This window comes from Oratosquilla oratoria, chromosome 26 (assembly GCF_046742065.1).
Source record: "Oratosquilla oratoria isolate Oo_2021 chromosome 26, ASM4674206v1, whole genome shotgun sequence".
NCBI classification, from domain to species: Eukaryota; Metazoa; Arthropoda; class Malacostraca; order Stomatopoda; family Squillidae; genus Oratosquilla; species Oratosquilla oratoria.
The window spans coordinates 6,979,863-7,003,079 of NC_134802.1; the positions used below are offsets into that span (position 1 = coordinate 6,979,863).

The 23,217-nt window shown below is 39.8% G+C and overlaps 1 protein-coding gene across 13 annotated transcripts in view; it reads right to left on the reverse strand.

Moving 5' to 3' along the window:
• The window catches only part of LOC143039374 (uncharacterized), a 1,426,499-nt gene that overhangs the window by 632,290 nt on the left and 770,992 nt on the right, over positions 1-23,217 (reverse strand). The window lies entirely within an intron of this gene.

Below are 23,217 nucleotides of genomic sequence, written 5' to 3' on the forward strand. Positions count from 1 at the left end.
TAAAAACTACTCATTTCACTTAATTTATTTTCTAAAATAAAAAATACTTATTATAATAATAAGAAAGCCAGTAGACATTGAAATTAATCTGCAAGAGAGGAAATATATTTTTATATATATATCTATATCTATATATATATATATATATATATATATATTTATACAAATATATATATATTTATATAAATATACATATATATACATATATATATATATATATATATATGTGATATATGTATATATATAGATATTATATATATATATATATATATATATATATATATATATATATATATATATATATATATATATATAATATCCATAAGAAAATAAAACACACACACAAACACACAACTTGATAACTATTTATAGAATCATGAAAGGCATAGAAACTATTGATAGAGAGGATCTAATAAAATGGGATAGTAGAAATACAAGGGGACAAGGAAAGAAAATCAAGAAAGACAGTTACAGAAGAGACCTGAAAAAGAACAGCTTTCCCCACAGAGTAATAGACGTTTGGAACTAGTTAGATGAGAAAGTGGTGTGTGCAAAAACAATACATGAACTTAAAAACAGTCTAGATAAAATGAGATCTGGAGATGGGAGACCACGAGCATAGCTCCCCTTCCCGTAAAATACAACTAGGTAAATACACACCCACACGTCGGTCGAAGAGAGAATGAAGTTTGGACTACGGGAAAATCTACAATTTTTGTGGATCTCAACGATGCGGGAGTACCTGTGTTGTATTAATAGGAAAGGGGAAAGCTTGTGGTGTAGTGGGAAGGTGAAGAAAAAGGAGAAGGGGAGGGATTACTGAGGAAAACAGAAGGAAATGAGGAAGGGGATGAATGGGCCCAGGAAGTCAGACGGCATGTCAACAAGAGAGGGTCAGATGACCGTGGTGAAGTCGAAGAGATTAGTAAAAATCTAAAAATTAGAAATATAGATAGGAGCAGCACAATGGAAAGTGAAGATAATTATTTCCAAGGATTTAATGAGGGAGGAAATGACAACCTCCCCCAACTAGTAAATCTAGAGGAGAAACTAAAAAAATGAACGAAACATGGGAGGTTAGGTTTAACCAATTAATGCTAGTTACACACGAGAGTTGATTAACTGGAAGAACTAAAGAAAGAAAACCAAAACCTTACTAAAGAAATAGAAGAATTAAAAAGACAGTTAAGAGAAGTAAAGGATGAGAATGAGGAATTAAAGAGGAATAATAAAGAGAATAAAGAATCCGTAGCAAAAGAAGTAAGTGGTTGGAAAAAGTACAACAGAATAATAAAATGGAATTTAGAGGTATAGTGGAACAGCAGATGAAAGAACAAACTAAGGACACAGTAATTAAATTGATGAAAGAGAAGGAGAATATAGTAAGAGACTTAGCGGTTAAAAAAATGTATACTGTAATTATATCAGGGATGGAGAAGTATAATCCAAATAGGACTACAAGAATAAAGGAGGAAAAGGAAAAAGTAAATAAGATATTAGAAATAGTTCAAGAAGATAAACCAGAAACAGGAAAGGAAATATAAGAAATATATAGACTAGGGAAATACAATACATGTAAGACCAGACCAATTAAGGATTCAGGTCACAAAAGACAGCAGAGAATATCTTAGCAAAAACAGGGAAATTAGCAGACAGTGATCAATATAAACAGGTATGGGTAAGAGATATGAAGAAAGAGGAAAGAGAGCAGAAAACAAAAAGACTAAAAGCTAAGGAAAAAACGAGAAAAGAACAGAGTCAGACAAAGAGAAATTCTATTGGAGAGTAGTGAATATGAAAGTGAAGAAATGGTTCATAGCTAAGAAAAACAGAAGGGAAACAGAAAACATGATGGAAATAGCAGAAAATTAAGAGTGTCTTACACAAATATAGATGGCTTAATAACAGGCTTGAACGAACTGAATGATTACCTGAAGGAAAAAGAACCGGACATAATGGGAATTGTAGAGACAAAATTTAAAGGTCCACTACCACCCAACACTGTAGGACATGGTGCATATAATTATTGCATTAGAAACAGAGAGGTAAAACAAGGGGGTGGAGTTATGTTCCTGACTAAGAAGGATATAAGTGTGAGGAATGTCACATATGGAAAGAAGAGAGTAGAGATGATTATGATGGAAGTGGAGGACAAGGATGGGAAGAGTAGGAAGTTTGTAGTAAATTATGTGCCTCCTAAAACGGCTTTGTGGGAAGAGAAAGAACACAAAAATATGTTACAAGACACAAGGATAACACTAAATACGATAATGGAAGATGGAGGAAGAATAGTTATAATGGGTGACTTTAATTGTAAAGAAATCTGCTGGGAAGAGAGGACAGTGAAGGGTGGAGATGACCTATGGGGAAATGTACTACTTGATATGATTATAGAACATACAATGATGCAATGGATACAAGAGTATAGAAATGAAGGTATAGAAATGAAGAACCATCAAGACTGGACCTAATAATCACATCAGAACCCGAAATAGTGGACAAGATTGAATATAAGACACCATTAAATAAAAGTGACCACATATTGGTTGAACTGGAACTAAATGAGGAAAAATACATTAAAAAAAGACAAACAATATAGAAAGAGAAGATTGATGCATTAAAAAACAAATTTTGATAAAAAATAAGAGAATCCTTTCAAAAAGCTTACTGGGAAAGATTACACAAGGAGGAAACAACAGTAGAAGAGAAATGGAGTATTTTGACAAAAATTTATATAGATGTGGAAAAGTATGTTCCAAAACAAAGGCAAGAAAAAGAATATGTAAAGTGTTGGTACAACAAAAGATGTAGGGAGTTAAAAGACAATAGGGATAAAGCTTGGATAAAATGGAAAAAAGAACAAAAAAATTGAAAAATGGAAAATATATACTAGTTATAGAAATGAATATGTACAAGTGTGCAGAGAAGAAAAGATAAAATATGAAAAAGATGTCATAGAAAAATGTAAAGATCAACCAAAACTATTTTACAGATTTGTAAACAACAAACTGAAAAACAAACAAGAATTAGAGAAACTACAACAAGGAGGAGTTGAATACACAGAGGAAATAGAAATGACAGATATTATGAACAAGCATTTTAAATCGGTGTTTACAAGGGAGATCATGCCTAGAGATATTGAGTGGAAGGAGAAAGTCCCCTTATGAAAGAGATAGAAGTATCAGTTCGTTGAAAGAAGGAAAAGTTCCAGAAGATTGGAAAACAGCAAATATAGTACCAATATATAAAGGGGGAAACAAGGAAGACCCTACTAATCATAGACTGGTCTCTTACAAGTACGGTTGCTAAAATTTGTGAAAGAATGATCAAAATTAGATGGGTAAGACGTTTGAAAAAATATATATATATTAAATCCAATCAAAGTATTAAATCGCTAAAATTTGTGAAAGAATTATTGCTACAATTTGTGAAAGAATTATCAAAATTAGATGGGTAAGACATTTGGAAAAAAACAACGTATCAAATCCAATCAACATATTAAATCCAATCAAGTAGAGAAGAAAAGGTAAAAGGTGCAGATGGAGAGATGATAATGGAAGAGGAGTCAGTAAGAGGAAGATGGGCAGAGTATTTTAGGGAGTTGCTAAATGTGAAGGAGGATAGGGAGGGAAAGATAGCTGCAGTGGGAAGTGCTACGAAAATGACTGTGATGAGTGTGGAAAATGGAGGAGAAATAAGGAAGGATGAAGTGAAGGCAGTTGTTAAGATGATGAAAGCAGGTAAGGCACCTGGTCTGGTTGGTGAGGTTGTTTAATGTTTGCTGGAGAGAGGGTAGAGTGCCGGAGGACTGGAGGAGTGCCTATATAGTTCCACTTTACAAGGGAAAAGGGGACAAGTGTGAGTGTAGTAGTTTCAGAGGGATTAGCTTGTTAAGTGTAGTTGGGAAGGCTTATGGGAGGATCTTGATTGAGAGGATTATGAGAAGAACAGAGGGAGTAATTGGTGAGGAACAGTGTGGATTTAGGACAGGCAGTGGTTGTGTAGATCAGATTTTTGTGGTAAGACAGATATGTGAGAAAACTATAGGAAAGGGGAAGGATGTTTTTTGGCTTTTATGGATCTGGAAAAGACTTATGACAGGGTAGACAAGAAGGTATTGTGGGAGGTTTTGCGGATATACAGGATAGGAGGAAAGCTTCTAGGAGCTGTCAAGAGTTTTTACGAGAGTAGTAGAGCATGTGTCAGGATTAGAAATGGAGAGAGTGAGTGGTTCATGGTAAAGGTGGGACTTGTCAGGGATGCATTATATCGCCCTGGCTGTTCAACTTGTACATGGATGGGGTGGTGCGAGAGGTAAATGCAAGGGTGGTGGGTCAGGGATTGGAGATGGTTAAAGAAAATGGAGAAAAGTGGGAGGTGAGCCAGCTGTTGTTTGCGGACGACACTGCGCTCATGGCAGGATCAGAGGAGGGATTGAAGAAGTTGGTGACAGAGTTTGGGAGAGTGTGTGAAAGAAGAAAGCTGAAGATAAATGTGGGTAAAAGTAAGGTGATGAGATGTACAAGGGGTGAAAGTGGCAGTAGACTGAAAGTGAGCATTAAGGGAGAGCGACTGGAGGAAGTGGAAAGTTTTAGATACTTGGGTGCAAATGTGGCAGGAAAAGGTGGAGTGGAGGTGGAGGTAGAATGTAGATTGAGAGAAGCGAGTAAATACCTTGGTGGATTAAAAAGTGTAATGAGGAATAGACATTTGGGAATGGATGCTAAGAGGAGACTGTATGAAGGAGTGATTGTGCCAACAGCACTGTATGGGGCAGAAACATGGAACATAAGAGAGGAAGAGAGAAGGAGTTTGAATGTGTTTGAGATGAGGTGTCTGAGAAGTATGATGGGGGCTACTAGGCTAGATAGAGTGAGAAATGAGGAGGTGAGGAGGAGAACAGGGGTGGAAAGGGAGTTGGGAGATAGGGTTGATGAAAGAGTATTAGGATGGTTTGGACACATTGAAAGAATGAGTGAAGAAAGACTAGTAAAAGAGGCAGATGTGGAGGGAGTGAACATGACGGGACGTCCTAGAATGAGATGGATGGGTGGGGTGAAGGGGGCTTTGGGGAAGAGGGGAATGTCTGTTGAGGAAGGACAGGAGAGGACAGAAGAATGGGGTGAATGGAGAATGGTTGTATATGGATGATGTTGTGATGCATGAGGTGGAATGGGTGGGGGGATGGGGGGTGAGGTAGTATGTGTAAGCAAAATTTGATGCAGCCCAAAGGGATTTCTCCCCGTCCTCTCCTTTTCTGCATGGGGGGGACAGAGAGGGGGGGTTGCTGATTTAATGAAACAGCCTTGCTGTGGATGTGCTGTGACTTGCGACACTGCCTCTGACCCAGGGTAGTGGACAAGGTGCAGGGATGACCTGTCATCCAGGAGGTGCTAAGATAAGAGGGAGCGTGGAGGGGAGTGGAGTGTATATAGGGATGGAATGGGTGGGAATGTTTTTATGCCTTTTTCTTTTTGGCGACCTCCCTTGAAAGGGGGAAAAAAGCCTTGGTATATGTATGTATGTATGTTTGTATTAAATCCAAGGCAATTTGGATTTAGACAAGGACGATCATGCGTCACAAACTTAATGTCCTTCTATTCAAGGCTAATAGACGTAATACAAGACATGGATGGGATGATTGTGCATTTCTAGACCTGAAAAAAGCTTTTGATAAGGTATCACATAAGAAGTTGCTAAAGAAATTAGAAACTACAGGAGGAATACAGGGCAAACTGCTGAAGTGGATGGAAGACATCTTGCATGAAAGAAAAATGAGAGTGGTGTTAAGAGACAAACACTAATTGTGATGATGTGATAAGTGGTGTTCCACAAGGAACAGTTCTGGTCCCAATAATGTTTGCTATATATATTAATGATATGGATAAAGGAACTCAAAGTTATATGAGCTTCTTTAAGGATGATGCAAAATTGTTAAAAAAGTGAACACTGTAGACGACCTCAAATCATCCAAGCAGTGTATTTCAGCCTCTGAGAAAGCAAATAAGATTCTGGGACTGACTGCTCGATCTTTTGATTTCAAAAGTCCATCACTCATTAACAAGCTATATAAATCGTTAGTTCGTCCACATTTGGAATATGCTGTTTCCGTATGGTCACCGAATCTCATTAAAGACATTGACAGACTGGAAAAAGTACAACGGCGAGCCACAAAACTGATTCCAAATATCAAAAATAAATCATACGAAAATCGACTTAAGCACATGAATCTGTTTTCCCTAAAAAAGCGTAGACTCAGAGGTGACTTGATACAGGTCTTTAAGATTTTAAAGGGAATTGACATCAAAAGTGACAAAATTTTCACATTGAATGAGAATCAGACAAGAAACAATGGTCTCAAACTGTCCGGAAATAGATTCAATTTGGAAGTAGGTAGAAACAACTTTGCCAACCATGTAGTTAATGAATGGAATAAACTTCCTGCACAGGTAGTGCAATGTAGTTCAGTTCGAAGCTTTAAGAATCATTTAGATAAATACCTAAGATGCTGTAATGATTATACTTTATCATATATTATTTGTTTTTGTTTTGTTATAATTTGTCTGTCTGATTTTCATTTACTATTAGTTATATGTCAATTTATTATTATTTACTATTTACCTGTTTGTTTATTATTTTAACTATACCTATGCATTTATGTATTTTATTTGTTATTTACATCATTATAGTTTTTATTTATTTTATTATTAATATGATTTTTTTTTGCATCCGACCTAGATATGGATCAAAAGGTCTCCTGTCGGCATGCTCTGCCTTTGTAATCCTTATAGTGAGTCACTACAGAGTGATCTCAATAAAGTATGGGAATGGAGTAGGAAGTGGGAGATGGAATTCAATGTTAAGAAGTGTAGTATAATGGAATTTGGAAGAAGGAAAAAAGAGTAGTGGGATCATATAAATTGGGAGAGGAAGAAATGAATTTGAAGAGAATGAGAAGGACCTGGGAGTCATTATTATGAATAATATGCCCCCTGAGAAATATATAAACAAAATTTTTGGAAAGCAATTACAAAATTGGCACCAATACTTTCAGAACTATCATATGAGAGACTAGCAAAACTTGAGCTACAGACATTAGAGCAAAGAAGAGAGGAGACTTGATAACTATTTATAGAATCATGAAAGGCATAGAAACTATTGAGAGAGAGGATCTAATAAAATGGGATAGTAGAAATACAAGAGGACACGAAAAGAAAATCAAGACAGTTATAGAAGAGACCTAAAAAAGAACAGCTTTCCCCACAGGGTAATAGACGTTTGGAACAAGTTAGATGAGAATGTGGTGTGTGCAAAAATGATACACGATTTTAAAAACAGTCTAGATAAAATGAGATATGAAGACAGGACACCACGAGCATAGCTCCCCTTCCCATAAAATACAACTAGGTAAATACATGATAGTTGAAGTGACAGCGAAGAATGGAACGTTGGAAAAAATAAGTTTTTGTGAATCTCAACGACAATGGAAACCTGTGTTGTATTAGTAGGGAAGAGGAACAGCTCATGGTGTAGTGGGAAGATGAAGAAAAAGGAGAAGGGGAGGGATTACTGAGGAAAATGGAAGAAAATGAGGAAGGGGATGAACAGGCCCCAGACATCAGAAGGAATGTCAACAGAAGATGCGCAGACAACACAAGTGAAGTTGAAGAAATTAGTAGAAATTTTAAAATTAGAAATATAGATGAGAGCAGCACAATGGAAAGTGGAGATAATTATTTCTATGGATTTAATGAGGGAGGAGATGACAACCTCCCCTGATTAGCAAGCCTAGAGGAAAAACTAACAAGAATGAATGAACAATGGGAAGTTAGGTTCAGTCAACTTGCACTGTTTACACAAAGAGTTTATCAATTGGAAGAACTAATGAAGGAGAACCAAAACCTAAATAAAGAAATAGAAGAATTAAAAAGACAGTTAAGAGAACTAAAGGATGTGAATGAGGAATTAAAACATAATTGTGCCGTTACGAGAGGTAACGGGGCTTTTTTATATGTCCGTGTATCCCCATGTTTACATATTTTTTGTCGTAAGGCTCGTTTCCCCTCGGAAGAGGTTTTCAATTTTGTTTTTTGTAATGCTTTGATTATAAGTATATTTCGAGCAGAGGCCTCTTCTGTTTCGAAAATCCCACCTTGTAAGTTGTCTGCAAGCTGTGTTGCAAGATAACATCTCATTATTTGTACAATGTTCACTTAAAGAATTAGACTTAAGAAGGTGTGTAAGAACCGGTTGCTGTTGTGATGTCACGTCACACATCTAGGCGCCAGTTTGGTTCGAAACGCCTAAAGGTGTATACCCGCTCCCTTCGCGGCCAACTCAGTAAGTTTTTGAGCCGAATTAATTTTAGATCTGGTATATCGCTTCTTGTATGTCACAATGAATTTAGCCTTAAGCTGCTTGTATTTCATGTTCAGATTCTTTGTAATTCTGTATAAAAGCTGTTAGTAACGAGCGCCACTCTGTATTGTTTTACAGCTTTTCATCTACTACTTCTACTCTTCCTCCCAATTTCTGTCTGCCCCTCCATAGTTTCAATGGCAGCACCTGTTGTGTGAAGATGAGAAAGTCGTTTTTCCTATTGCCAATAAACGTAGCACCGAGTACTCCGTGGATCCTTACCCTCTCCGCGTTTGTTTACGTTACGTAACGCAGAAAGAGGGCACTCGTTACGTTTTCCCCTATGCGCAGCATAATAATTCGCTGCGCCACAATGAATAGTGAGGCCATTGGCGCTCCCTGCCAATGAAATGAAAGAAAATCGCTTTCGTGAAGAGGTGAATGAAAAGAGCCGCTGCGAAGGAGTTAAAAGGTAGCCGGAGCAGTATGACAGGTCCATCCTTGGAATGTCGACGACGCCCCGTCCACCTCTGCCACGTCTAGATTCGCCTCGTCGTCACCACAACAAGCTTGATGTGTCGCTAGTTTTCGCGAACGATAAGCTGCGAGTGTATGCGAAGTGTTGTGTTGTTGCCGATGCGGGAAATTAAGTGTAGTGGCCGATGCGGGAAAATAAGTGTAGTGGCCGATGCGGGAAATTAAGTGTAGCGGCCGATGTGGGAGATTAAGTGTAGTGATCTCGTGTCGTCTTAGTAATCGTATCGGCACGCAAGGTGTTGATGTGGCAACAACGTACGGGCGCCAAGTCCCACCAGTGTTTACATAACAAACCCCCATCGTATTGTAAGCATTTGTTTTTTCCCTTTGAAGGCAAAGCTACCTTGCCTAAAAATTTGTCATATGTTGATGTGAGCATGCGAATAATGTGCCTTACCAAATGTAAGGTTTAATCTGTTGTTGTCTACCCAAATAGTCGTATAGTTAGGAGTGTGGTAACGTACTCCGTGGTTTTCGTTCAAGTTGAGTTTTTTCCTTGCCTTCCTTATCGTTTACTTTTGTCTGTCACTGTTTCTCTCGCTAGGCAATATGTCTTCCAACCACAGTATAGATGAAGGACCCGTCTCTGGTAGACTCAGGACCCTAACTGCCGAAAGGGCAAGAGGGTTTTCAGAGAGCGTCTGATCAGCATGAAGAGAGGGTAAAGGCGAGTAGGGAAGGAGTACAGGCCTTATTGGAGGACCCGAATCATAGTCCTTGGTTGTATAAGGCCCACGCTGTGTACCAGGATACTGTAAAAAGGTATCTGGAATTCTTAATGCGTGAACGTACTTCAGAAAGTCTGGCTCGTGCTGAATCAGTGAAGCACGAAGACAGGGATTTTCAGGCATCTTTTCGTCAGGTAATCAGTAATTATGCTTCCTCTTCCTCAGTTGAAGTCACGGAAGAGGAACACCACACTGAACCGTTTTCACAAGATGACCTGAAGTCCAGTCAAGTTCCTTTATCCTTCGCCGACCACTCTGAGTTTTGTGTACCCCCTTCCACGAAGGGCAGTTCAAGAAGGTCGGTTAGGTCAGGTCGTTCCAGTAGCACCAGTGTTAGTGTTGCAAGGAAGCAACGAGCCAAGGTGGAGACCGCTCGTATCAGAGTCAAGTTTGCCGAGCAGGAGGGTCAGCTTATGAAAGAAAAGGCTGACAAGGAGGCTCAAAGGTCAAGAGAAGAGGCTGAAATGCAGGCCAAGTTCAAAGTTATGACACAGCAAAAGGAGTTGGAAGAAGCCGAAGCCGAACTTAGGCATTTAGGAGCCGACGATGATTGGGAAACGTGCAGTGACTGGGACCAATTAAAAGATACAGTTGCTACCCGCACCCAACTATATGTGGAACAACAAGGTGGTATAGTTGATGTTTCCGCTAGTCGGAAGGATCCGGTAGGCTTGAACCCTGAAAGCCCTGTTTTCAAGCCCTGTTCTGATTTCAGAGTTAACTCACAGCCTGCTAACAATGTTCCATTCAGTTTTGAACCTCGTACCGAGAAAGTAAAGGTGAGGTCTGTGCAACCTGCGCAGCAACCTGTTGCTAACCATAGCTTTTCTGTGTCACAACCTGTAGTAAAACCTCCTCGGAGTACGTCTCCTAGATTGGGGACAACCTCCAATTCTGCTGATTTGAGCAAGTTCTTCTTGCGGAAGGAGTTACTTCTTAGCAGGCTGTCTACGTTTGATGATACTGCGGAAGACTATGCTGTTTGGAAGGAGAGTTTCAAGGAAGTCGTGCAAGAGTTAGGCATCTCACGTAAGGAGGAAATGGACCTGTTAGTTTAGTACCTAGGTCCTGAGTCTAAAGGATGGGCCCGTACAACCAGAAACTCAAATGCCAAGAATCCAAACATGGCGTGCAGTAGAATTTGGGAGCGCTTGGATGACAGGTTTGCCGCCCCTTCAATCGTTGAGACTTCGATTAAAAAGAAGCTCACCAACTTCTCTAGGATATCACCTAGAGATACCTTAAGGTTATACGACCTGTGTGACATCCTGTACCAGATAGAAGCCTTGAAGGCTAACCCTGTATACAGTACACTCTTTGCCTATTATGACGCCTCTTCAGGTATCAATCCCATTGTCGCAAAACTTCCACCCTGTATACAGAAAACGTGGACTGGCAGAGACATGAACTACAGGACCTCTCACGGTGTGCCGTACCCACCCTTCTCCTTCTTCATTGAGTTTGTGAAGGAGATGGCAAGGGTCGAGAATGATCCATGTTTCTCTTATCAAAACTTTGGTGCCGACGGTTTTGTGAAACCAGAGAAGCCACCTCCCTCTAAGCTTCCTCAAGTACGTGTGAAGAAGACTGACACCACATTGTCCGGGGGCAGTAAGTCGACCACGGGCGCTGACAGGTCTGTTGGCGCTCCTAGTTCTAATGAGCAAAGAAAGGCAGAAAAGGGGGGTTTTTGTATCTTCCACGATGCCTACGTGCATCATTTGGATTTCTGCAGGGTTTTTCGTACCATGTCTGTGAGCGAGAGGAAGGATTTCCTAAGTGATAAAGGTATGTGTAATAGATGTTGCAAAGGTAACCATCCTTCTTCCAGCTGCAAAGAGAAAATATTCTGTAAGCTCTGTAGGGCCCATACTCATGTGACTGCCTTACACTACGATGAACCCAGGTCGAAGAGAAGTTCTACTCAAGCAGTTACACAGCATGGAAGGGAGGTTGCTCAAGATAAGACACCTCGCTCCCCTGTAGCTAACCAAGTGCCACTTCCTAATGTTCTTACCCCCGTAGTAAAGACTCAGGGAGGGGAGGACGCTGCGGTCAATTCCAAATGTACCTTGATATGCAGTAACCCCACCTCCATGAGTAAGTCCTGCGCCAAGACCTTCTTGGTAAAAGTCTACCCTGAAAGTAAGCCAGAGCTCGGAGTGTGGTGTTATGCCATCCTAGACGATCAGTGCAATTGCTCTTTAGCAAGGTCTGGGTTTTTCGATTTGTTTGACAAGCAGAGCAAACGGGTTTCATATCGTCTAGCTACCTGTGCAGGTGTAACGGGCGCTTCTGGGCGCACCACCAAGAATTACACCATCATGTCGTGGCATAACTCACATGAGGTACATGTCCCTCTGCTAGTGGAATGTGACAGCATTCCGAATGTGAGAGAAGAGATACCCACTCCTGCCATAGCTCGCGGCTATCCCCATCTGTCCGACCTGGCTGAATGTATTCCGCCTCTAGTCCCCGAGGCTGAGATTCTACTCATCATTGGTAGAGATGTACCTTCAGCCCATTACATTTTTGACCAGAGAATCGGACCTGTCAATGCCCCTCTAGCTCAACAGACCAGTCTGGGATGGGCAATCATTGGGGGAAGTGTGTCTCCATGGCACTTGTATGCCTTCTGTCATTAGCAGTTTCAAAACATCCTTTGTACATGATAGACGTCCCTCTATAGTCGCACCATGTGGTAACCAGATTCACGTCTCTGAAGTAAAGGATGATTTGTTCAAAGTAACCAAAGATGATGACAAGATTGCCCTGTCGATTGAAGACAGGAAGTTCTTAGATGTCATGAACTCAGAGTTCCGCAAGGATCAAAGTGGCCATTGGGTCGCGCCACTGCCCTTCCGTCCTAATGTTGTAACCACCAGTAATAATAGAGATTTTGTGTGGCACCGCACACGGTCTCTCCATCGTAGCCTCAGCACAAAGCCTGAAAAACGTCAGCATATGATGGCCTTCATGCAAAAGATGTTAGATCATGGGCATGCTGAGGTTGCACCACCATTGAAGTCTGATCAGAAGTGCTGGTATCTTCCCTTGTTTGGGGTATACCACCCTAAGAAACCTGACAAGATCAGAGTTGTGTTCGACTCTTCTGCCAAATCCAGAGAGTTCTCCCTAAATGATATGCTGATGTCAGGTCCTGATATGACAAACAGTATTCTCGGGATTCTTCTACGTTTCCGTCAGGAAGCTGTAGCAGTGGCAGCTGATGTAGAACAGATGTTCTACAATTTCAAAGTGAAGACTGAGCAAAGAGATTACCTCAGATTCTTCTGGTACAAGGATAATGACCCTAATAAAAGGTTGATTGAGTATAGGATGACTGTTCACGTCTTTGGAAACACTCCATCTCCCGCCATTGCCACCTATGGCTTGCGTAAGTCTGTAGAGAATGCCTCTCCTGAAGTTCGCTATTTCATAGAGAACAATTTCTACGTGGATGATGGGTTAGCATCTCTGCCAGATGCAGAGACTGCTTACAAGTTAATCCAAGACTCTAAGTCAGCACTCCAAGAAGGAGGACGCTTGCGCTTGCACAAGATCACTTCCAACAGTAAGGAAGTGCTGGAAAAGTTTGCCACCAGTGAGCTGGCTGATAACCTTCAGGAGCTGAACCTAACTTCTGACTCCATGCCTATGCAGTCTAGCCTAGGCCTCTTATGGAACATCCAAAGGGATGTTTTTGTCTATAAATTTATGGATTCAGACAAGCCTTCGACGAAAAGAGGAATACTGTCTGTTGTAAACAGTCTGTTTGACCCCATGGGGTTCTTAGCTCCAGTAATAATAGTGGGGAAACTACTCCTAAGAGAGATAACCAATCTAAAGTGTGGTTGGGATGAACCCATACCAGCTAAGATCCATACCAAATGGTCCAGATGGCTAACGTCCTTAAGGAACCTCAAGGACATAAGCATCAATCGTCAGTTCGCTAGTATTTCTTTGTCTCAAGCTCACAGGATAGATCTTCATACCTTTTCAGATGCCTCCAGAGTAGCAGTAGGAGCTGTATCATATCTTAAAGTTTTTAGTGATACCAAAAGCTACCAGGTGTGTTTTGTGAGGGGACAGGCTAAAGTAGCTCCCAACCATGGTCATACTATTCCCAGGTTAGAGTTGTGTGCTGCAGTGATGGCAGTTAATCTCAGTAATTCCATCACAGATTGCTTAGACAAACCCGTAGACGCAAGGCATTTCTATTCTGACAGCATGATTGTCTTAGGCTATATTCATAATGAAAGGCGTAGATTTCATGTCTACGTGAGTAACAGAGTAGACCACATTAGGTCGTCCACCGAACCTACCCAATGGCATTATGTACCTACGGATTGTAATCCAGCAGACCTGGCTACCCGTGGTCTCGAAATAACCGACCTAAATCAGAGTGATTGGTTGTCAGGTCCCTCATGCTTATTTGAGGATGTTGTATCCACCCGTGGAAGTTTTCCTCTTGTAAGCCCGGAGACAGATAAAGAAGTGAAGGTATCAGACTACACAATTGAATCTGAACCCCTTGTTAGTGTAAACAAGAGCAATATAGAACCTGCAGTTGTGTCATTAGCTCAGAGGTTCTCTAAATTCTCCTGTTGGAGGAGACTTGTAAGAGCGGTAGCTCTCCTTTAAGCATATAGCCCGTTCTTTCAAACAAGGTAACAAGTGTTGTTCAGGTTGGCATATGTGCAACAAACATAAGTCACCCAATCAACTAGAAGATGCAGCTTATCTCATTGTTCAGATATACCAAAAGGATTATTTTTCGTCTGCCATGATTAAATTGCAAGGTGAAGTTTGTTTATCTCCTTCCAGTCCCATTGCATCTCTGTCTCCTTATTTAGACCAGAAGGGCCTACTTCGTGAAGGAGGCAGGTTGAGCCAAGGCAGCGATGTACTTGGTATGCTTGCAAAGCCTATCATTATTCGAAGGGAATCCCACTTAGGCTTGTTGTTGATCCGTCACTACCATGAGACAGTGCACCACCAAGGGAGAGTGATTACAGAAGGAGCCATCCGTACAGGTGGTTTCTGGATTTTGGGAGGGAAACGTACCATCTCTAAGGTCATTTCTAAATGCATCACCTGTAAAAGGGTAAGAGGTAAGGCATGTGTTCAGAAGATGGGAGACTTGCCCATTGACAGACTTACTCCCAATCCGCCATTTTCTTATGTAGGAGTTGACCTTTTTGGCCCCTGGCATATAAAAACGCGGCGCACTAGAAGTTCCTTCCACGAAAGTAAAAGATGGGGCGTTCTGTTCACCTGTCTTGTTTCCAGAGCTATCCATATAGAGACGGTAGAAGAATTGAGTACTTCTTCCTTCATTAATGCCTTAAAGAGATTCATCTGTATTCGTGGCCCAGTTAAACTGATGCGTTCTGACAGAGGCACGAACTTTGTAGGTGCTGTCAAAGCACTGAACTTGCTTGCCATTACCGATGAAGGTGGTGATGTCAATAGTTTCTTGTCAAGTCAAGGTTGCACTTGGTTGTTTAACCCTCCTCATGCTTCTCACATGGGTGGAGCATGGGAGCGTATGGTTGGGATAGTCCGCAACATCATGAATGTAATACTGACTAACCATCACCCCAAGGCATTAACACATGAGGTGTTAGTATCCTTTTTTGCGGAGGTATGTAAGATCGTGAATTCCAGACCTTTAGTTCCTGTTTCATCGGACCCTAGTAGTCCTTTCGTTTTGTCTCCATCTATCCTTCTCACTCAGAAAACTGATATTCCTGTAACTCTTCCTGAAGAAATAGATATCAAAACAGTATACAGATCACAATGGAAGCATGTACATCACCTTGCTGAGGAATTCTGGAAGAGATGGAAGAAAGAGTATCTTTCCTCTTTGCAACCTAGAAGAAAGTGGGTTAATTCCTCTCCAAATGTAAAGGTGGATGACGTAGTGTTGGTGAAAAATCAAGAGTGTCCCCAAGGACAGTGGCCCTTGGGTATTGTAATTAAAGTATTCCCTAGCAAGGATGGTTTAGTCAGGAAAGTCCAAGTAAGAGTTTTGGTAAACAACAAGGCTCATGAATATGTAAGACCCATTTCCGAGCTTGTACTTCTATGTCAATAGATTTTGTAATTTCCCCCTAGAAAATTAGGAAGGGAGTGTGCCGTTATGAGGTAACGGGGCTTTTTTATATGTCCGTGTATCCCCATGTTTACATATTTTTTTGTCGTAAGGCTCGTTTCCCCTCGGAAGAGGTTTTCAATTTTGTTTTTTGTAATGCTTTAATTTTAAGTATATTTCGAGCAGAGGCCTCTTCTGTTTCGAAAATCCCACCTTGCAAGTTGTCTGCAAGCTGTGTTGCAAGATAACATCTCATTATTTGTACAATGTTCACTTAAAGAATTAGACTTAAGAAGGTGTGTAAGAACCGGTTGCTGTTGTGATGTCACGTCACACATCTAGGCGCCAGTTTGGTTCGAAACGCCTAAAGGTGTATACCCGCTCCCTTCGCGGCCAACTCAGTAAGTTTTTGAGCCGAATTTAGTTTTAGATCTGGTATATCGCTTCTTGTATGTCATAATGAATTTAGCCTTAAGCTGCTTGTATTTCATGTTCAGATTCTTTGTAATTCTGTATAAAAGCTGTTAGTAACGAGCGCCACTCTGTATTGTTTTACAGCTTTTCATCTACTATTTCTACTTTTCCTCCCAATTTCTGTCTGCCCCTCCATAGTTTCAATGGCAGCACCTGTTGTGTGAAGATGAGAAAGTCGTTTTTCCTATTGCCAATAAACGTAGCACCGAGTACTCCGTGGATCCTTACCCTCTCCGCGTTTGTTTACGTTACGTAACGCAGAAAGAGGGCACTCGTTACGTTTTCCCCTATGCGCAGCATAGTAATTCGCTGCGCCACAATAATAATAAAGAGAATCAAGAGTCCATAGCAAAAGAGGTACGGTAAGTGGGTGGAAAAGAGTTCAGGAAAATAGCAAAATTGGACTTAGAGATATAGTGCAACAACAGACGAAGGAACACATTAAGGAAACAGTTATTAAAAGGATGAGAGAGGAGAATATAGTAAGAGACTAAGCAAATAAAAAGAAATGCATAATTATGTTAGGAATGGAAGAGAAGCATAATCCAAATAGGACTACAGGAGTAAGAGAGGAGAAAGAAAAAGTGAACAGGGTACTAAGAATATTTCAAGAAGGTGAACAGGAAATAGGGAAAGTAATTGAAGAAATATTTATTCTTGGGAAATACTGTATAAACAAGACCAGACCAATTAAGGTTAAATTCAGGTCACAAACAGCAGAGAATGTCTTATCAAAAACAGGAAAACTAGCAGAAAGTGATCAGTACAAACAAGTATGGATAAAAAGAGAGATGTATAAAGAGGAAAGAGAGGAAGAGAAAACAAAAAAAAATCAAAGCTAGGGAAAAAACGAGAATTGAACAGAGTCAGACAAAGAGAAATTCTGTTGGAGAGTAGTGGATACAAAAGGGAGGAAATGGTTCATAGCAGAGAAAAACAGAAGGAAGAGAAATAGAAAACAGGATGAAGGTAACAGAAAATAAAATGTCTTTCACAAATATAAATGGATTAATAACAGGCTTGAATGAGCTGAATGATTACCTGATGGAAAAGGAACCTGACATAATGGGAATTGTGGAGACAAAATTGAAAGGTCCATTACCACCCAACAGTGCAGGACATGGTGCATATAATTATTGGATTAGAAACAGAGAAGTAAAACAAGGGGGGGTTTCTCTTGTCCCAGTTTAGTAAGTCCTCTCTATTAAGTATCTGTGCCTTTCATGATTCTGTAGATGGTCAGTGGGTCACCTCTCTCTCTTCTTTATGTGTCACAAACCTAATGTGTTTCTATTCAAGACTAATAGATATAATACAGGAAAGAGATGGGTGGGCTGATTGTGCATTTCTAGACCTGAAAAAAGCTTTTGATAAGGTGCCACAAAAGAAATTGCTCAAGAAAATAGAAACTGTAGGAGGAATACAGGGCAAACTACTGAAGTGGATGGACGACTTCTTGTATGAAAGAAAAATGAGAGTGGTGATAAGAGACAAACATTCCAACTGGGATGAGGTGATTAGTGGAGTTCCACAAGGAACAGTACTGGCCCCAATAATGTTTGCTATATATATATATATATATTAATGATATGGATGAAGGAATTGAAAGTTATATGAGCTTCTTCGCAGATGATGCAAAAATGTTGAAAAAAGTGAACACCGAAGAAGGTTGTGAATCACTGCAAAGTGATCTCAATAAAGTATAGGAATGGAGTAGGAAGTGGGAGATGGAATTCAACATTAAGAAATGTAGTATAATGCAATTTGGAAGAAGCAAAAAAAGAATAGTGGGATCATATACATTGGGAGTGGAAGAAATTAAGAGTGGAAAAAGAGGACCTAGGAGTCATTATTATGAATATGTCCCCTTAGAAACATATAAACAAAATTTTTGGAGAAACTTATAATTTAATAAGAACAATCAAAGTGGCCTTTACATACCTGGATGAAGAAATGGTGAAGAAAATACTAGTCACTTTGATAAGACCAAAATTGGAGTATGCAGCAACAACGTGGTCACAAGTACAAAAAAAAAAAAGGTATAACAAAACTTGAAAGAATACAAAGAGCAATTATGAAATTGGCACCAATGCTCTCAGAACTATCATATAAGGAGAGGCTGGCAAAATTTGATCTACAGACATTAGAGCAAAGAAGGGAGAGAGGAGACTTGATAACTATTTATAGAATCATGAAAGGCATGGAAATTATTGATAGAGAGGATCTAATAAAATGGGATAGTAGAGATACAATAGGACATGGAAAGAAAATCAAGAAAGATAATTATAGGACAGACCTGAAAAAGAACAGTTTTCCCCACAGGATAATAGACGTTTGGAACAGGTTAGACGAGAATATGGTGTGTGTAAAAATAATACACAAATTTAAAAACAGTCTAGATAAAACAAGATATGGAGATGGGACACCACGAGCATAGCTCCCCTTCCCATAAAATACAAATAGGCAAAACACACACACACGATTGTCGAACTCACAGTGAAGATTGGTACTCTGGAAAAAAAATGCAATTTTCATGGATTTCAACGATGATGGAGTATCTGTGTTGTATTAGTAGGGAATGGGAAAACTCGCAGTGTAGTGGGAAGGTGAAGAAAAAGGAGAATGGGAGGGGTTATTAATGAAAATTGAAGAAAATGAGAAGGGGGATGAACAGGCCACGGACGTCAGAAGGGGTGTAAACAAAAGGTGCGCAAATTATACAGACGAGGTCGAACAGGTGAGCATAACTATTTAACTATTAAAAGTAGAAATATAGATAATAGCAGCTCAATGGAAAGAGGAGATAATTACTTCTATGGATTTAATGAGGGAGATGACAACCCCCTTTGACCATTAAGTCTAGAAGAGAAACTAACAAAAACGAATGAAGCATGGGAGGTTAGGTTTAGCCAATTAGCACTAGTTACTCAAAGAAATAAACAGGAAGAACTAAAGTAGGAGAATCAAAACCTAACTAAAGAAAAAGAAGAATTAAAAAGACAGTTAAGAGAACCAAAGGATGAGAATGAGGAATTAAAGAATAACAAAGTGAATAAATAGTCCATAGCAAAAGAGGTAAGTGGTTGGAGAAAAGCCCAAGAGAATAACAAAATTAAATTTAGAGATATAGTGAAACAACAGATGAAAGAACAAACTAAGGACACAGTTATTAAAGTGATTAATGAGAAGGAGAGTATAGTAAGAGACTTAGCAGATAAAAAGAAATGTTTAATTATATTAGAAATGGAAGAGAAGCATAATCCAAATAGGACCACAAGAGTAAAGGAGAAGGAAAAAGTAAACAAGGTATAAAAATAGTTCAAGAAGATGAACAAGAAACAGCGAAAGATACTGAAGAAACATATAGACTGGGGAAATACAATATAGACTAGACCAGACCAATTAAGGTTAAAGTCAGGTCAGAAATGACAGCAGAGAATATCTTATGAAAAACAGGGAAACTAGCAAAAAAAGATCAGTATAAACAGGTTTGGATAAAAAGTGAGATGTATAAAGAGGAAAGAGAGGAAGAGAACACAAAAAGGATAGAAGCTAAGGAAAAACATGAGAACAGAACTGTCAAAGAGAAATTCTATTGGAGAGTAGTGCATATGAAAGTGAGGAAATGGTTCATAGCAGAGAAAAACAGAAGGGAAACAGAGAACAGGATGGAGGTAACAGAAAATTAAAAGTATCTTTCACATATATAAATGGATTAATAACAGGCTTGAATGAGCTGAATGATTACCTCAAGGAAAAAGAACTGGACATAATGGGAACTGTAGAGACAAAATTGAAAGGTCTATTACCACTCAACAGTGTAGGACATGGTTCATATAATTATTGGATTAGAAACAGAGAAGTAAAACAAGGGGGTGGAGTTATGTTCCTAAGGATATAAATGTGAGGAATGTTACATATGGAAAGAATAGAGTAGAGATAATTATGATGGAAATAGAGGCCAGGGACAAGAAGAGCAGGACGTTTATGGTAAATTATATGCCTCCTAAAACGGCTTTGTGGGAAGAGAAAGAACACAAAAATATGTTACAAGACACAAGGATAACACTAAGTAAGATAATGGAAGATGGAGGAAGAATAGTTATAATGGGCAACTTTAATTGTAAAGAAATCTGCTGGGAAGAGATGACAGTGAAGGAAGTGGGGAAGTGTACTACTTGATATGATAATATAAGATACAATGATGCAATGGATACAAGAGAATACAATGTATAGAAATGAGGAAGAACCATTGAGACTGGACCTAATAATCACATGAGAACCTGAAATAGTGGACAAGATTGAATATAAGACACCAATGAGTAAAAGTGACCACATATTAGTTGAACTGGAACTAAATGAGAAAAAAATACATGGAAAAAAAAAAACGAACAATATAGAAAGAGAGGATTGTTGTATGGAAAAACAAAATTGGATAAAATAAGAGAATTTTTTTTTCAAAAAGGAGATTGGGGAAGGATACACAAGGAGGAAACAACAGTATAAGGGAAATGGAAAATTATGACAACAATTTATACAAGAGAGGAAAAGTATGTTCAAAGACAAAAACAAGAAAAAGGATATGTAAAGTGTTGGTACAATAAAAGATGTGGTGAGTTAAAAGGCAAAAGGGATAAAGCTTGGATAAAATGGAAAAAGATAAAAGATCTGAAAAATGGAAAATATATACTAGTTATAGAAATGAATATGTACAAGTCCGCAGAGAAGAAAAGAGAAAGTACAAAAAGGATGTCATAAAAAAATGTAAAGATCAACCAAAACTATTTTATAGATTTGTAAATAACAAACTGAAAAACAAACAAGAATTAGTAAAACTACGACAAGGAGGAGTTGAATACACAGAGGAAATAGAAATGGCAGATATTATGAACAAGCATTTTAAATCAGTGTTTATGAGAGAAAACATACAACTTAGAGTTGCCGAGTGGGAGGAGAAAGTCCCCCCCCCTATGGAAGAGATAGAAGTAACAAGGAAAGAAATAATGAATCACTTGAGTAATCTTAATGTGAAAATCCATGTGAACAAGTTACATAAACACGGCAAAGGAAACATGGACTGGAAGTGAAGCATTTATTCCTGATGTTTCGCTATTGACTTTCTCAAAGGAATGAGCATACTGGATCATGCAGAGTTTATATACATGTTTGGCGGCTCAAGGGGGTATACGAGCATAGAATGCTGTGTTCTGATTGGCCAGCTGAGATAGCCAATTGTGAAGCACTATATTTGCCGAGGATTTAGCCCAGGTGAAGCTCCCAGCCTTACTGTTGATGTTGGGACAAGTAGTGATGTATGCAGCTTCTATGGATTTCCTGGTCTTCTTATCCATACCTTTGTGTAATACCTCGGCTCGGTTCCATTGTGGGAGGTGCCCAGATTCATCTACATGCACCACCATTGCGTTGGTGAGCCTATCGTGATGGAGGTCAGCCTTATGTTCCCTGATTCTTGTGTTAAGCCCCTCTTCGTCTCTTCATAATATGCTTTATTGCATGATGTGCATGGGATCTTATACACGACGCTGTCCTCACTCCCCCTCATCTTGGTTCCACTTCTTAATATATCACTGATCTTCGTTCCCAATGTTATCACTGCTTTTACTTCTGTGCTCCTGAGCATTCTAGTAATGTCTCCTATCTTCTCAGAGTTAGGAAGTGCCATGTATGATGTTCCATAGGTGGCATTGCCTTCACTTTCTTCCTGTTTACGTGGATGATTTCTTCCGCTCTTCATATTAAGCTCAGGATGAAGCCCTTGGGGTAGCCAAGTCTCAAGAAGGCTGCAATGACATATTCAATTTCCTCCTCCAGGAATTCCTCACTGCATATCCTGTAGGCACGTAGGAAGAAACCCATGACTACCACTTTTTTTTGTCTTCTCATAATGTGCCCATAGGTAGTGTATGAAGTCGTCACAGTTCATAGGATTTCTGTAAACCCTGAATTGGAGGCCCTCAGTTGTCCTCTTCCATAGTGAATTGGATCTGCGGATTCATTCTATTTAATTGTCTCCTGATGTCATCCAGGTCCGTCCTGTTTGGAGCAATTATAAGCACATTGTCCATGTACCTGAGCCATATTGCCCTACTTCCTACAATATGAGAGTAGTGGTCCTTCTCTTGGACCTCCATGAAGGGGCAAGCATCCACTGTCCTCAGAGGTGACCCCATTGCTAGGCCACTATGCTGAAAAAACTCTTCTCTCTTGAAGCTGAATGAACCAAAGTTTACACACATGGATACCAGCTTCATGAAGTCTCCCCTGGGCAGCGGCAACTCCTCGTCCATGTTGATGACCACTCTCCACACTGCCTCCAAAGCAGGGACTAGCATGAGGACAAGCATGAGGCGCAAAAAAATGGCCAGTTATGAAATCAAGTCCTTATTCACACAAGTTCCCACAGATGGCACTTTGGAGGCAGTGTGGACAGTGGTCATCAACATGGATGAGGAGGAGTTGCTGCTGCCCAGGGGAGACTTCATGAAGCGTAAACTTTTGTTCATTCACTTTCGAGGGAGAAGAGTTTCTTCAGCATAGTGGCCTAGCAATGGGGTTAATAAAGACAACTGAGGGCCTCCAATTCAGGGTTTACAGAAAACCTATGAACCGTGACGACTTCATACACTACCTGTCGGCACATAATGAGAAGACAAAAAAGGGGGTAGTCATGGGCTTCTTCCTATGTGCCTACAGGATATGCAGTGAGGAATTCCTGGAGGAGGAAATTGAATATGTCATTGCAGCCTTCTTGAGACTTGGCTACCCCAGGGGCTTCATCCCGAGCTTAAGATGAAGAGCGGAAGAAATCATCCACGTAAGCAGGTTAAAAGAAAGAGAAGGCAACGCCACCAATGGAACATCGTACATGCTGCTTCCTAACTCTGAGAAGATAGAAAACATTACTAGAATGCTCAGGAGCACAGAAGTAAAAGCAACGATAACATCGAGATCGAAGATCAGTGATATATTAAGAAGTGGAACCAAGATGAGGGGGAGTGAGGA